Source organism: Mus musculus, chromosome 9 (genome assembly GCF_000001635.26).
Source record: "Mus musculus strain C57BL/6J chromosome 9, GRCm38.p6 C57BL/6J".
Classification (NCBI taxonomy): Eukaryota; Metazoa; Chordata; class Mammalia; order Rodentia; family Muridae; genus Mus; species Mus musculus.
Window position 1 is genome coordinate 77366121 of NC_000075.6, and position 13574 is coordinate 77379694.

General features: G+C 43.8%; 1 long non-coding RNA gene across 1 annotated transcript in view; it reads right to left on the bottom strand.

The window, feature by feature from the left end:
• Positions 1–291: 291 nt before the first annotated feature.
• Positions 292–13574, bottom strand: part of 5730403I07Rik (RIKEN cDNA 5730403I07 gene) — a 33005-nt gene continuing 19722 nt past the window's right edge. Inside the window, exon 4 of the long non-coding RNA NR_040378.1 lies at positions 292–2000. This is a non-coding gene — a long non-coding RNA (RIKEN cDNA 5730403I07 gene). The remainder of the gene's footprint in view (positions 2001–13574) is intronic.

The following is a 13574-nucleotide window of genomic DNA, read 5'->3' on the forward strand; positions in this document are numbered from 1 at the left end:
TCTTCCTCCTCCTCCTCCCCTTCCTTCTCCTTTTTCTCCTCTTCCTCCTCCTCTTCCTCCTCTCCCTCCTCCTCCTTATCTTACTCCTCCTTCTCACTCTTAGTGCCACATTGTAGATCAGTCCGCATCTGTTCAAGTTCCATAGAGCAACTCCATCCTTTTCCCTATGCCTTGAAGCAGCAAGCTCTATGGCTTCTCCCTCGTGCAGTAGTGTACCCAGCTACCAGTATCTGTTCTTTGTTTCCACATCCTTCTTTCCTGGTGAGTCCAGAAGTGACACAAAGGCAAGAATCTGTTTCATTTATATTTATTGTCTCGGTTCTTTAACCATCATTTGGAGCATGGTGAACAGTGTATAACACATTTAAGATGCGTGTTTTAGAGGACACCTCTGAAAAGTAAGATGTTTCTGCAAATAGAAGATGTGATACGTGTGCTCTCAAGTAACAGATCCTCCCAAGGAGAGGTTCCTATACATCTCCTAAATTGCAAAGTTAAGGGACTGACTCTTTTTCTAAAAGTAGATATGTCTGAACTGGCTGCAGCTGTCCTGTGACCAGGAGCAAAGGGCTAAGATTGATGATACCACACGATCTGATATCTTTAAACCAGCTCTATCATTCTTAACAATGACAAGAAATTACTGAGAAAAATAAACTTGAAAAAAAAATAAAGACAGGCTAAAATATTTTTAAGAGGGATAGTAGTTACTTGATTACTTGAGAGAAGAATATTATCCTGAGAGAAATTCATTACTCCGTGAGGGGATTAATAATGTTCAGAAGAAAAGGGGTACATAATAAATTGGTATCATTTGTTCTTTCTCAAAATAAATGCATATAAATAAGAAGTTATTTATTAAATTGAAAACATTCTCTATTCCAATGAACAGTAAACAACTTCAGGAACCAAGGCATTCGTACATAAAGCAAATAATTGGCTTAGCAACACAACACAATAAAGTAAAAAAAAAAAATCTATGCAATCATTTTCATCATTCTTCCCCATGAAATATAATGAGTGAAAACACCATCATAGTTACTGTAATGCTGTGGACTATCGTATTTAATAAAATACACATAAAGTAAACAATAGGAAGTGTGTGTGTGTGTGTGTGTGTGTGTGTGTGTGTGTGTACACTTTGACATGGGGGATTCTGCCTGTTTGGGGCTGGCTGGCTGGCCGGTGAGCACCATCTGTCTCCAAATCCCTAGTGTGAAGGGTCCAGGAGTATGTCATGGTGCCCAGCTTTTACAAGTGTACTGAAAATTTGAACTTAGATCCTCATACTTGAACAGGCAAGACTATTGGTATTCTGTCTGGACTCCACCCCCACAGTGGAGAGAGGGGGGAAGGGGATGGAGGGGGGAGCCGGGGGCAAGAGGCAAGAGAGTAAGAGCTTAAGAGAGACAAGAGGGAGAATAGGGGGCAAGCAGCTCCTTTTATAGTGGACCAGGCCTACCTGGCTGTTGCCAGGTAACTGTGGGGAGGAGTATACCTGGCTATTGCCAGGAACTGTGGGGGTAGAGTCCAGACAGAATAGCAACAAAGACTTTACCCACAGAGCCATCTCCTTAGCCTAAACATTGAAAAATTTCAGTAAGCCCATAACTTTATTTGATCGAGTGTTTTATTCCAAGTTTTACAATTTTAATCTCATGTCAGTATTTGTAAATAAAAGACAACCTAAACCTAAATACCTTTCTTTTGTTCCCACTCTATTGAAAACAACTTCGGTACAACCTATTTAACTATGCCTATGGTATCAACTTTAGTTGATTCCATCAACACAAACACATAAATGGCAACGATATTAAGCCATTTTCCTAGGAAAACAGAAGGGTGGGGAAAGACATAAAAAAAAGGTTTCAAACAACCTATGAAGCATGGAGGACACCGGCGCTGGCTCCGGCTTCTGAGTCCAAGTCATGGATCCCACGAAGCACCAAGCTGCTGTCTTCACCAGAAGCTGAAGGTTCAGTCAGGATAATTCGAGGTACCTTTGAGATAACCAGAGATTGTTGACATATGAGATGGAGGCATTTCCAAAGACAAGCAGTGGGTAGAAACCAGCATGTGAGGAGGAAAAAGGCACCTGCAGACGGTGTACCCCAGAAGCTCTGGGCAAGGAGTGGGGGGAGGGCACAATGAAACAGAAGAAATCAAGGCAAAAATGGAGCGGATACATCCCATTAGGGCTAATAAGCCAAGAAGACAATGCTAAAAGTGCCAAGGAAGCCATTGCCTCTTTTCGACGTTTTAGGAATGAAGGCATGTAGATTATTTTATACAGCAGACTGTTAGTGCTGGGGTCAGAAGGGTTCAGCTGTACATTAAAAGGCCGCATTAGAATTTGCATAGATGCTGATAAAATGCAGAGAAACTCACAGTGCTAAATGCCAAAACGTATTTTCCCCCCTTTCAAGCTATACTCTTTAACAGCCACTAATGCGAAATTACTTGCAAAATGGTTTAATCAAAATCCCAAATGCTAATGGGTGAATGTGCTATTTGCAAGCATCATTTAGTAGGCAGATTTCACCAAAATTAAATCCGTGTTAATTTTGCGTTCTGAAATACAGATGCGAACCAGAGGAAGCCAGAGGGTAGATATCCAAGTCTTTGCCAAAAAGCTAAGTTTAACTGTTCCGTTGCTGCCTGGTACTCTTGGACAGTGAACAGAAAAATTCCTGTGCTTAATGCCAGGTTGATGGTTTCAACCTGAAAAGCATTAAGACCATGCTGACCATGTGGTCCCTGCCCTCCGTGACTTTTACTATCACACTGTAAAATATGCACATGTGTACCAGAGCCTGGAAGTTTATTTGTGGGGAGCAGATATAGTGGACACTAGAATCACGACAGACCCTGAGCTTAAAAAAGTAGGAATGAATGATCAGAGGAAAACAAATTTTTCTGAGTGGATTCAGTAAGAAAAGGAGAGGAAGTATTTCTGCTGTCTACCACACAGTGAAAGGCCCAGCCAAGACTAGTAGAGTGTTAAATTGATTATGGTCTCCATGCACAACCATTTATACCCCTGGTTCTGAAAGAACATATCGGGATTGTATGGAGCAGAGTCATAAAACGTTTAATGCTAAACTCTGGCAAGTGTAGTCCTTCTAATCTCACAGGATCAGAGAAGCCACCTGTCACTGTACGCTAAAGGGGGTTTTGTCACAAAGAGAAGTCCCTCCGAGCCCAAAGCAATGTGTAAAATGAAAGGACTGAAAACCACAGAACTCAGTACTGTAAGCAAATGAAATTGAAATCTCAGCTATGGAGCTGCGAATGTGAGTTTATCTCCAGCAGCCACGGCGGCGCTAGGAAGAGCCCTAGCTCTGTGAGTCGCCCTCCAGTGCTATGTGTGCCATCATGCAGATAATTTAACCATGACTCTCACACATGCTGCCTGGATATTTGCCTCCAACGGGGCTGCCTCTTTTCTCTAAGACCATCTTAAGAAAGAACTTTGCTCCATCTTTGCTGTGTTACCTTTAAAACTGATGTAAAATGAGGCTCCACCCCGGACCCCTGACAACTTCTAATGACTGAGCTCAGGAGCCACCACTTCTGTCCTCTCTGAAGTGGTGCTAGAGATGACTGACAGCTACTGTCGTCATTATCATGTGGGACGCAAATGCCAGGGTTACAACACAAACACAAATACAATACAAAATGCCAGAATTACAATAATCCAAATTCAGAAAGCTTTAGGTGGTGGCTTCATCTTAAATCCTAAAAGGATATTTACTTAAGTGTGTGTGTGCATATATCTGAAATATATATATACATATATGTGTGTGTATGTGCACGCATTCATGTGTGTGCCATATTAAAACATATATGTATATCTGAAGCATATATTGGTATATATGAAAACACCACAGCTTATGTAGATATAGAATCCTATACATCATTCAAATAACTGGCACAGTAATAAATTTTATATAAACTGTGTCAATAAATTATTTATTTGGGAATTTTTGATCAATTCCTCACATCATATAGAAAAGTAAATATTACAGCAAGCCACAATCTGAGTTTTAAAAATATAACTACATAAGTATAGGGAAGAAGAACATGTTCACCTGTGATACAGACTAAGAAACGCTTTTTAACTATGACTAAAGCCAAATCCAGAGGCACCTTAAGAAAACAATGGCAACAGAACTAAATGCTTTTAACTGAAGACTCAACGGACATAGGCAAAGTCAGATCATAAAATACGAGCCAGAAGGAAATATGTTCAATATACATAATATTGATGTATCATAGATAAAGGGCTACTATCCCAATTATATAAAGAAAAAAAAACTTTAAAAGTTGAGGGAAGTAAAAAAAAAATACCATCGATCAATAGACAATAAAATAAAAACAGGCAACTTACTTATATGAAAAGATATTCACTTCATTAATACTACTAATAATGCACAGTGACTGAAATCACAAAACAGTACTCAGCAATAAGATTTGGAAAAATTCACAAACCTGAGCAGAGGGCATCGGGAAGCCAGACTTTCATACATTATCATTGGGGTACAAGATACTGCTACCCCACAGAATATCTAACAAATTGAACGGAGTTCCCTCTCAACCCTAGGAACCCTGCTCCTGGAAATTTATCCCCATAATATCCCTTCAACAATTTGAAATACAGACAAGAGTTTAGTCACCATAAGTGAAACTTTGTAGAAACAGTCAAAGGAGCCTGAACACACTCCGAGCCAAGCACAGGATGGCTACTGTGATGTTCTGTGAAGGAGTGAGCAAGTCCTCTGACCAAGGCAGGATACTAGCCAACAAGTGGAAACACCCTCCCGCTGGAGAACAAATACCACACTGTGAGCTGGCTTATACACAAACAAAATGTAATGTTTCTGTTTTCGGGGAGGGAGGGTGGGTGGGTGGAGGGGAGGAGAAACAGCATGTTTTGTTGTCTGACCAGAAAGGATGCCACAGAAGAGGAATATGGAGGACAGAACACATTCCGGATCCACCTGCTTTTACCTTTTTACTTTCGGAAACAAGTTAATGTTCAATGTACTCCTATAAAGGCTCAGCAAACATCACGGAAGAGGGGCAGAACGAATGTGAGAGTGGAGGAGGGAAGGAATTCCGGGAAACACTGTCTTCTAGACGCGCGGGTTTCCGCACCGGTGCCACATCCCCTAAGCACACAGCATTGGTGCTTACCCTCCCAAAACTGGGGCCAGGCGTTTCTGTCATAGAATGGGGAAGGGCTTTGTGAGGCTCCAGCTGCAGGTAGTTGTGGTTGGTGGGGAAGGGAGGGTCACATCCTTTAGTGGTGTGGCCAGGGGTAAGCTGGGGAGACAACCCACCTCTTGCTGTGCAGACAGGCACACAAAAAGAAAAAAAAAGAAAAGAAAAAGAAAAAGAAAAAAAGAAAAAGGCAAGATGAAAGATAGAGAGAACTGGCTGGGTGGGAGGGGAAGGGGTTCTGCAGGCAGGAGTGGTAAGAGAGGATAATGGGAGATGTGGTCAAAATGTAGTATATACATCCGTGAAACTGTAAATGAATAAATCTGTTTAGAGAAAAAGAAAATGTTTTTCTAACCAACTAAAATTTCCTCCACTATAAAAACAAAGCTAGCAGGGCAAAGAGGGGACAGTGCAGCAAATTAGCTCAAGTGTGTGTCAAATGAAAATTATAATCATCACACAGGGCCAAAACTGTTTCTCAAAAATAGATAATTTGGGTTATTATCTAATAACAACTTGAGCTATTATATAATTTTCATCACAACCTCCTGTGCCCCTCAGTATGGCCAGGGTGGGAAGATGGAAGAAAAAGGAGAATGAAGACCCTCGCTTCATTCTAGTGCTTTTATTTTGTTGTAGGTTCTATATGAGCATGGCCATTATTTTTAGATGTGCTATAGGACTGGGGGGATGTGTGGAAGTTTTGGAAAGCCATGGCTCTCACTCCTGGAAGAAAAAAAAAAAAAAAAAACAGCAAATGTGGAATGGGGAAGGTGTTCTGATATGACCCAGTTCCGGTGGATGAATGCCATCTCCATACAGCTATGGACCCAAAGTTGATGGCTGTGTGTTACTGGTTGGCAGTGAGACCTACAATTTTTGATAAAAGGGTATATTTGTGGTTTAGGATAAAGATGATTTCACCCAAGCTAGAATATAGCTGGTTTGTCTTAGAATAATATCGAAGGGGTCTGTGCAAAGCTATGGTTGTAAAGTTCTACATGCTACTTGCCAACTGGAATGGCCATTCTTCCATAATCTGGGGCAAACCAAGGTGGTTATAGTCACATAAAGCCAAATCCGCACAGAAGGCATTGACTATGAACTGAGGCTGACACAGTCGCTAAAATACGGGTTGTGGTACAATATATACATGTAGACCCATCTGTGTATGCTGTGTGTAGTATATATGCATGTTTGTGTGAATGTTTACATGCCTGTATTCCCGGATCTTCTAACTAAAAACTCTGGAAAGAGATATCTCTGAAGCAATGAGTTCAGCTAGTGATCTTTATCTTTGATGCTGTTCTCCACTAAAAGGAAATAGACATTCTTGAAGAAGTGGATTAAGGCAAGGTTCCAGACCACAAGGAGCACCTGGAATATGCTGTTACATCAGAATATAAGGATATGTTCACATGGATAACTGCCATATGGCACAGGCACACAAAACCAGGTTGGACGTCTCACAGCTAGCCAGATCCAGACTAATCTACGAATGGAGCTAAATGTGGATGAGAACTGGGGGGGCCATCTGAAGCACAGAACAGAAATGGGGACTGTGTATCCACACAGATGATGCATGCTACTGTGGTTTTACTGTGTTTGTTCCCTAGATTCTGACAATAGACCATGAAGGACCCTATGCTAATAACCGGGGGTGAGTGGGGAGCCTGGGTGATTCGGGTATTGTAGGTGGGACTGGGGGGAGGGGGGGCCTTGAAGACACAAAGAAGGCACTCATCATGAGAAAGGAGCCAAACAAGATGCACAAACTTTGATGGTGCCTTGATCTCTGACTTCTTAGCATCCATAACCATAATCAATACAGGAGACTAGCTTAGCACACACACACACACAGAGGAGACTAGCTTAACACACACACACGCAAACTAGGAGAAAGGAGGGGTCTAGGCTCTAGTTAATTCCCGGGTGCTGGCTGGAAAACAAATAAACAAAAGCAAAAACCCACCAGAGTAGATCCTTACTTATCATTGAGTTACTACCACAATACCGGCTGGCTCAGGCAAGCATCCTCCACAAATGCTAACACTAAGGGGACATTGAGGTGAAGATGCTGATGGCCACACAGTCTTAACGTGTCTCTCTGTAGACCATTTGCAGTGGGGAAAATGATGATCATTTACAACTTGAGAATTGGTGCAGCCGTTTTGCGTGCTGAAAATGCATTACCCACAGGGTGAACTGGCTCTCTGAGAAGCGCGCATTTCAGAAATGGCTATATCCTGGCATCATGATACAGCCTGACTCTAGTGGTGAAGAAATTCAGACAAAGTCATAGAGAGAGGAGTCTTCTACCCTTGCCACAAAACTTTCAATGCCATAAAAGTGGGAAAAGTCTGCAGAAATGTTTTAGGGATGTGGAACGCGCCTCCTGGCTACAGTTTGCGCTGAGGCAAAAGTAAGCCACATTGCACATTAGCGGGATGGAAGGGCATTACACTGTAAATTAAAGAATCACTGACATGTTCACTCAAACTGGTGCCTTCCCTGAAGGGGCATGTCATTGCATGTGCGCATGAGAGAGAAAGAAAGGAAAGAATAGGACCGGGAAACAAACAGTCTAGCAGGTAGAGATGACGTCACCAGGGCATGGACCCTGAGGACTGGTGAAATACTGTTCTTTATGCTATTCTTACTCAAGAAACTTCCATAAACGTGAAATTACTTCTAGACAAAAAGACACATGCATATACATCATACACATATGTCTTCAAGAAGTGACATCTGCCTCATCAGTAGAATGTGTGACTTGAGGAATATTTTTCAAAACACAAAGGAAAATAAACAGCCATTTGTTAAAAGTCATCCAGTCTTTTGGTTGGCTCGATTAACCATCGATAGAATGGAGAGAGGTAATGTTTGCTTAGGCTGGAAGATAAATCAGTCTGTCAAGGGTGGCAAAATCACTGCTAATGAAATGAGCTGTCTCGGTGATGTACGGGGAAGAAAAGGAATTTTCTGTGGCCCGAAGGTGCTCAGGACTCAGAACCTCTGGGGACACTGTCCTCCCCATCCTCCCCGTCCTCCCCGTCCTCAACATTCTCCCCGTCTTCCCTGTCCTCCAGTCTGACTCCTTCCAATGAATTCAACTGGCTCATGGTTTGTTCTTACCTTTCAAAGACTGACTATCAAACCCCAGGATGATACTTAATCTCTGGGCCCTGGGGGGTATTGGCTTTCTTATTACTAATATTTAACTTCCATGAAGCCAGTTCTAAGGATCTGATAAGTACAGAGGAAGGGAGACCTCAAAGAGGAGGGACTGGGAAGACTTGGCTGGGTTCTGCAAGCTACCCTGGATAACAGCACTGAGAGATTTCACTGAAGTTTTCCGATAAAATAAGAGCATCCGCCATGGGAACTTAAAACTGAGCACTGATACTCAAAGCTTAAAGAAATAACAGGGAGAATAAAACCCTCTCGGAATTGCCCTGTTCTCCCCAGACACATGTCACACTTTTCTATGATTTAGTAACTGCTGAAAAATGGTGCTTTCGGCCCCCTGCTTTGAGCTGTGGAGAAGACACAGCTGAACAACAGCCTTTCTCTCAGGTAAAAAACTGTACATTAAGTGCAATCGAGACCTCTCTAAAGTGTGACCAGCACTTCTCGTGAGCTGAAATCTTTCCCATTCTAGGAGATAACACAGACAAACACACACATACATCTGTCTCTCACACACACTCTCATACTCTCTCCCCCCTCTCACACACACACACTCTCTCTCTCTCTCTTTCACACCCACACCCTCTTTTACACCCACACCCTCTCTCTCTCACACACACGCACACATACACAGACACTCTGTCTCCCTCTCTCTCTCTCTCTCTCTCTCTCTCTTTCTCTCTCTCTCTCTCTCTCTCTCTCACACACACACACAGAGCCTCTCACACATACTTTCTCTCTCTCTCTCTCTCTTTCTCTCTCTCACAAACATACACACTGTCTCTCACACACCCTCTCTCACACCCCTCTCTCTTACCCCCCTCTCTCTCTCTCACACACACACACACACACACGCACACACACGGGGGGTGGGGATAAAGGAGGAAAAAGCATAAGCAGAGATGAAGGCTGGCAATGGAGTAAGAAAAGAAACCTTTAAAAGTCAAAGAGTGGAACACGGAGGAACCATGTTGGACCCAAGCTGACTGATGGTTTTTCTACTCAACATCACAAGGGAGCCAGCCAGCTTACCATAGGCCCACAGATCAGAGACCGTGAGCTGCCCAGGTGAGGTGGCCTGGAATGAAAACCTCTCAGCTGACATCTAGAATGTCCATTCGGAATTCGAACTGAAAGGAAAAGTTTAAAAACGGGTAGTTCTAAAATCACTTCCTTGGCGACTTTGTGAGGAAATATTTTAGAAAGCTTTAAACCGTAATCGAGAGGAAGATGTTTTCTTTTTGTAAGAAGTTGGTGGCTTCCTTCTCACACAGCAGATAAACTTGAAAGGGTCCGCATTAGGAGTCCACAGAGCAGCAGCCATGAGGCACTGAGTAAAACATACGCCACATATCTTGGCAGAACTGTATTCACACATCACTGTGACTGGTAAATCCCACAAATGAAGTTAACATTTCTTGGAGGTGTTCTCATGCGCTTTTTTTAAGTCTTCGCTCTTAATAATAAGATTTCCAAGCGAGAGCCACAGATGTGGCTTTTCATTGTCCTGCAATACTGAAGACTAAGTCATGTCACAAGCTTTTTAATACAACTCTTTCTTTTGGGTGGTTCTAATAAGAAATACTCATAAGGACAAGATGCTATCATTGCCCTAACATACACCCCAAATCCAGTCCCTGTGGTACCCAGGAGATCTTGACACAACACCATATTAAAGCCAGTTCTAAATCTGACTTGGACTGAGTTGCTCCCTCTGCTAAGCTACACATGCTTCACACTTCACGTAACGTGCCTGCTCATGCATGTCCATCGCTTTGTAGGTTCTGTGTAGCTTATGTCCATCCTCAACTGCTCAAAAGTCAAAATACCAAAGCCACAAACTGGTTGGCTGTTAACTCCTCTTGGTGTTTCTATAGCACCTTCAAGGCAAGATGGTTTATTCCGCCAGTCTTCAGGGGTGTATGCCTGCCTGTAACTGTAGCAGTTGGCAGATAGAGGCAGGAGGATCAGAGATCAAGGTCATCCAGAGCTATCCAGAGAGTTCAAGGCCAGCCTAGGACACATGAGACCCCGCCTCACAAACAGGTAAATAAACATTGATTCCTGCAGACGGTTCCCCTCTTCCCATCCAACCCATAGATCCTAAACAGTCTCCGACCAACTTACTCAGAAAATTAAAAGGTCAAGAGCTGACTCAGGAAGAGGGAGAACCAAAGTTGCCAGGGCAACAGGCTGAAGCCATGTCTCCTTCCTCCCCTCTCTCACTTCATCAAGCTCCTCCTAGAGTCCTGCAGGATTTCTCAGCAGGGGCAGGGGTGGGTGAGGAGAGACACATGGGCTTTACGCCGACAATACCTACGTGATACCGGGGGTGCTTGGATCCTACTAGAAAGTTGAGTAGCCTTTTCTCCCCCTTGTAAAATGTAGTTGAGTGAGCATGTTGAGAGTCAGTCTACTGTAAGTAACCCTCATATTAACACTAGACAACTTCTCCCTTCTGAGACATTGAGAAAACAAAGCTTGTCTCTCTCATAAAGGGGAAATACCCCCGGGGGACATTATAGGCTTACTTTATGGGTCCGGTTACTTTTTTCCCCACTGAATGTTCTCCAAACAAATGAGACAAGTTACTTATTGCAGATGCTGAAGCAGATGTAGGATCGATTATCTGGGCAGGACTGGGCCAGGGATGGATTAAGCCAAGGGGAAAGTCGAGTCACCTCAGGCAGGCCACTCTGGGCTTGACGGCTCCCGCTGGAGTGGGGGGAGGCACAGGAAGTAACACCGACCATCCGGATGTGGGGCACACTCCCCCTGCTGGCCAGAAAGGACCAGACACCACGATTTCTGCATTGCTGTGGAACCGACTCCACGGGGCACACAACCCAGCCACTTCCATCCAAAGCAGTACCATTCCCTGGCAAAGTCACTCAGCAGTCCCAAACCACCACGTTTAAAAACACAAGGAAGTGAGCTCCAGGAGTCTTGCCGTGGGCTTGTTCCCATGTTTATTAAATCTAGTTTTATCAGCCAAGGTTTCCATCTGGAAAGCCACCATTAGCTTCTGGTCCTTGGCCTCAAACTTCAGCCCTCCCTAGGTAGGGATCCCTATGATAAAAGGCAGCTGGTGGGGTGGCAGCGGAGCAAACTTACCAGGCTGAACTCCAGAAACCAGGGTGATTTCTGGCTCGCCAGGTAGTTGGACTCTAAGCTCCAGCCAGCATGGGCTCTCTAGTTGTTATGTGAACAGCACACTTCGCATGCCCCCTTTCTTATTGTGGCTGCCCACGGCAAAAGCAACCGCAATGGCGAAGAAGCACGAGACACCCTCCTGAGCCAAGCTTCCCCTGGGAGTTTCTTTCCTTCTCTAGCATGATCATCTTTATCACCCAGCTACGGGCTAGAGCTGTCCTTCATTGCCAAGGGACTCACACCGAAGATAATCATTTGTCGAGCATGTGTGGATTCTGTCAGCCTGCCAGAGACCAGTGTTTGTTTTTGCCCCTCTCTCTGAGCATGTCAATTCTCAGGACGGATTACTGGTTCCAGACAATTGCCAAGGTCAAGGAAGTCACTGGTCGCTCTGTGCTCTAACTCAGTGCTCCAGCCCAGTGCTCAGGCTTCATGAAGAACTGGATGTGTTGGCCCTAATTCTGATCTTGCCCTTTACAGCTGTGCATCATTAAACAAATCTCTTCCCTACATGTGTTATTAACTTAAAAATTCCAGGACCTGGGATATGAGGCTCATATCAAAGGGACACTTCTAGCCCTGTATTCACAGCCATGAATCAATCACCTTCAAGAAAAAGTTAAAATCCGAATCACCTATTTAATGATGCTCAGATGCCCAGACAATATCCCAGTCAGTGTTTTTAACAAGGGAAAAATCAGTATGAACCACGGGTTGTGAAGTTGTACCAGGCTGAGATGATGCTTCTCTGTAAGCCACAAAACAGTTTGCTTAAAACATACAAGAAGTCAGTTTTGATCCTTAATCATCAGGGAAATGCAAATCAAAACAACCCTGAGATTCCACCTCACACCAGTGAGAATGGCTAAGATCAAAAATTCAGGTGACAGCAGATGCTGGCGAGGATGTGGAGAAAGAGGAACACTCCTCCATTGTTGGTGGGATTGCAGGCTTGTACAACCACTCTGGAAATCAGTCTGGCGGTTCCTCAGAAAATTGGACATAGTACTACCGGAGGATCCAGCAATACCTCTCCTGGGCATATATCCAGAAGAAGCCCCAACTGGTAAGAAGGACACATGCTCCACTATGTTCATAGCAGCCTTATTTATAATAGCCAGAAACTGGAAAGAACCCAGATGCCCCTCAACAGAGGAATGGATACAGAAAATGTGGTACATCTACACAATGGAGTACTACTCAGCTATTAAAAAGAATGAATTTATGAAATTCCTAGCCAAATGGATGGACCTGGAGAGCATCATCCTGAGTGAGGTAACACAATCACAAAGGAACTCACACAATATGTACTCACTGATAAGTGGATACTAGCCCAAAACCTAGGATACCCACGATATAAGATACAATTTCCTAAACACATGAAACTCAAGAAAAATGAAGACTGAAGTGTGGACACTATGCCCCTCCTTAGAAGTGGGAACAAAACACCCATGGAAGGAGTTACAGAAACAAAGTTTGGAGCTGAGATGAAAGGATGGACCATGTAGAGACTGCCATATCCAGGGATCCACCCCATAATCAGCATCCAAACGCTGACACCATTGCATATACTAGCAAGATTTTATCGAAAGGACCCAGATGTAGCTGTCTCTTGTGAGACTATGCCGGGGCCTAGCAAACACAGAAGTGGATGCTCACAGTCAGCTAATGGATGGATCACAGGGCTCCCAATGGAGGAGCTAGAGAAAGTACCCAAGGAGCTAAAGGGATCTTCAACCCTATAGGTGGAACAACATTATGAACTAACCAGTACCCCTGAGCTCTTGACTCTAGCTGCATATGTATCAAAAGATGGCCTAGTCGGCCATCACTGGAAAGAGAGGCCCATTGGACACGCAGACTTTGTGTGCCCCGGTACAGGGGAACGCCAGGGCCAAAGGGGGGGAGTGGGTGGGTAGGGGAGTGGGGGTGGGTGGGTAAGGGGGACTTTTGGTATAGCATTGGAAATGTAAAGGAGCTAAATACCTAATAAAAAATGGAAAAAAAAA